Raw genomic sequence first — 3,529 nt, forward strand, 5'->3', positions numbered from 1 at the left:
TATTGGTGTGTCAGGTTCTGTGGCTCGCATGGAAAAAGCAACACAAGTTCCTTACCTTTTTCAGCTTGTCTCCCAAAGAACATCTTAAAATACCTTATAGTTGAGCATGGACATCATGGAAAGTGCAGAACCTGTGTATATCTCTGCAGGAGTGCTGTGTCAGTCATGTCGTGTTTCCTACCGTCAAAAGGGCAACCCCATGAGACAAGTGTGCTCTACAGTACAGAACTGCAGAAGAGTGCCAGCACTGGTGCATCTTTAGTATGTACTGGTCCTGCTGGAGGTTCAGGCATCTTGCCAACTTCAAGCAATGTCCCATCTCACAGGCACTGGACAGGGTGATGCAGACACATCCCTGTGGTTCTACATGGAGCCAGTGTAAATCTGACTGGGCTTGTTGATCCTGGCTTCGCCCAACACCTATTGGGCTGGAACTGAGCTGGTTTGTACAGAACCACTTGTGCTCTTGTGCTGCCTGGCCTAGTAGTCCTGCTAAGAGGAACACAATGAAGCTCTGAAGCAATCTGAAGGCTGCCAGTATGTGTCCAGCAGGGCTTGATGATTGCAGCAGTTTTAGGATTGCAGTAACTGCACTGACATGCTACTCCTGATCTGGTAAATCCAACTGGATCGGAGCACCTGAGCCTGTTTTGTTTTGCATCGAAGACTGCAGGCAATGAAGCTGTTATATAGCAGGCTGTCACCACAGTAGTTGTGACATTAAGGGGACCAACATAGCCTAATTTGTTTGTTTGTTTGTTTTTGTTTTGTTTATTTGTTTATTGCCCAGCTGCTTGACTTGGGTAAAAGAAAACAAGAAATAGATAAGTGTTGGACCAGGAGCAGTTCCTCTCCTATTTCCTTAACAAAAAACAATAACAAATCATGTCTCTCAAGAAACATAAAATTTGATAAGGCAAAAAAATGTTCTGATAAAACAGAGTGCTTGAAAGTAAAAGAGTATTCATTATCTTTGGAACAGATGGAGATCAGCAAGAAAGTTGTAATGGACTACAAAACCTGTGAGGTTTTCTGAGTTAATGATTATACTTTGTATAACTTATAATTGCCACAAAGGATAATGAGTGGACCTCAAATACATTCACATAGGTAGAAATTTTTGAACTGAATATAATACACCCCGAGTCAGAAATAACTTGGATATGTTCATTTTTAAAGTTATACAACAGTACTTCTCCTAGAACACTTCAAAAGTGGGTATAGAAAGTTCAAGCCTGAAGAGTCCAAGAAAGAGAAAAAAAACAAGTCCCTGGTAGTTATTAATTCGTGAGACAGCACTTGAAGAATAATTCCTTGTAAATTCACCATGGAAAGAAAATGAAAAAACTGGACTCAAAGTTGCAGCACTGCAGTGTAATGTGCACTGTGATTCATATGTATTGTTATGAAGGTGCTGGAATAAAATAAAGGAACTGAATGTTCTCATTGGTATTCCCTTGACAGATGAGCAGTTTGAGTAAAGGTTGGTATCAGAAAAGAAATGCAATAAAACATCAGATCTTTTTCAACTGAGTCACCCTTTTATCTTGCATATAGTTACAAAAAAAGGGGGGTGCATTAGAAATGTGTTTTTCTCCCTTTGGTCTAAAGGAGATATTGGCAGATATGAAACCTAGAAAAGTTTTTCAATTCTTTTTGTTCTATCTCTTAGTGGCTATTAGGAGACATTCATCTTATGAAGGATTTTTTCTTTCTTATATAGTATTACCTTGCTTGGGACTTCAGTGCTCTGGCACAATTCGTTCCACAGATTTGCATGAACAAGGGATTTAAGACTTTATTAGCAAGTCCTGCTCCTGTCTGAGCAAAGTCAGTGACTGGTGTTTTGGGACCATGACCTCTGTGCTCAGAGCAGCGAGAGGACTTAGGAAGGATGTACATCTAGAGCTGTTTATTGGTGCTGCAGCAATGAGATGTCTGTGGCCACTTGCGCGCTGAGAGGTGATGAGTGAACTTTCCTCTTGGAAAGATGGACTATCAGCTGTTGGGAAATGCTTTGCTTACTCTTCTGGTGTCTGTCAGATCTCAGTAACCAGGTTCTGCCAGAGCTCCTGAAAGGCAAGCATGCCCCGGCACTCTGCTCTCTGCTTTGTTGTCTCTTAATTGTCAAAAACATTCTGATATGTCTATTTGAATGAATATCTAAAAAACAAAGTGGAATTGTCTACAGAGAGGATGATAGCTGATTAGCCTTAGCATAATTGTATTACCTGAACATTCCATGTATATTTTTTAACTTTCTGATGGTTATAAAGATGAAAATATACTAAACTGTACAAAAAAAATGCCATGAACTCGATGATGTCTTTTTCCTAATGAATGTATGTATTTCACTGAATGTATTCCAACTTAGCAGTTGCCATTTATCTGTGTAAACCTTGGAGCTAATTGTGCAGACTTGTAAATGTTCAGATACTTAAAAAAACATAAGTACTTGCAAAAGGTTAAAGAATTGTTTTCATTTAAATGCATTTATGCAGAGCAGCTTTTTGAGAGACTTTGGTTTAGCAGGTCCTTTTCCTTATATGTCACCTCTACTAAAACTTATATAGCTGCCTTTATTTTGATAATTCCGTGCTTCTGGGATTACAGAAAAGAACAAAACTGCTATTAAAAAAAAAAAAAAGAACAAAAAAACCCCACAAAAATAATGAATAATCATCTCCTCTAAAACATTTGTAAAATAACCTTCAAATTTCTTAGAGAAGCAAGTTCATAACATGCTGTGTAAATGGTCACAAAAAGCAGAGTCCTTGGAGAACTACACCTATTATGCAGAAGGAGTAGAACAGAACTGCAAATGCTGACCAAGAGGAGCAGGAATTCTGAAAAGTTCTTAAAGCAACAATAAATGCATCTTCTGGAAAAAAAAATCCTTTGGCCATAACATATGAAGATAACTGGTAAGTTCTATTACAAGAAAAAGTGATTCAGGTATGAGTGACCTGGAAATGGTAGAGTAGTTCCGCTCTAAATATTATCAGGAATTCTTAATGTTTCACATTGGATATTATCTTAAAAATCCTTTAAAAAGCTGTAGAATGAAGTGAACTTTACATAACGCTGCTGGAAGTCCCTGGCTTCCATCAGTATTTACTTTCCATTGATTTTGTTCTTACCACCAAGGGTCACAACTGCTCTGGAAGTGGTTGCGAATTAGTCTGCCTCTATCTTAGATCCCACCTTAACCCTGCTAAGTGCTTTGAGGATCAAACTCAGAATTCAACATTCATTTGATATTCAGTATATAACAAACAAAAGTATTTGTGTTGACTGCTTTGTATATGTGTTGTACTATGTGTTGGGGTTCTCTTACTCTTAAGTGTACTGCAATAATTAGGCCAAGAAAGCACAAATTAATCGTGGTTATTTCATTTCCTCATGGAAGAGAATGTTATTTTGACTTTTTAGTATTTTATTTAATATTGAAGGGATTAACAAAAATATCCTGAAACTGATGTTGTGGAGTAGACTCTTTCTGCGGGCAACAAGTCAGTTTTTAAGCGGA

The sequence above is a fragment of the Patagioenas fasciata genome, chromosome 2 (genome assembly GCF_037038585.1).
Source record: "Patagioenas fasciata isolate bPatFas1 chromosome 2, bPatFas1.hap1, whole genome shotgun sequence".
Taxonomy (NCBI): Eukaryota; Metazoa; Chordata; class Aves; order Columbiformes; family Columbidae; genus Patagioenas; species Patagioenas fasciata.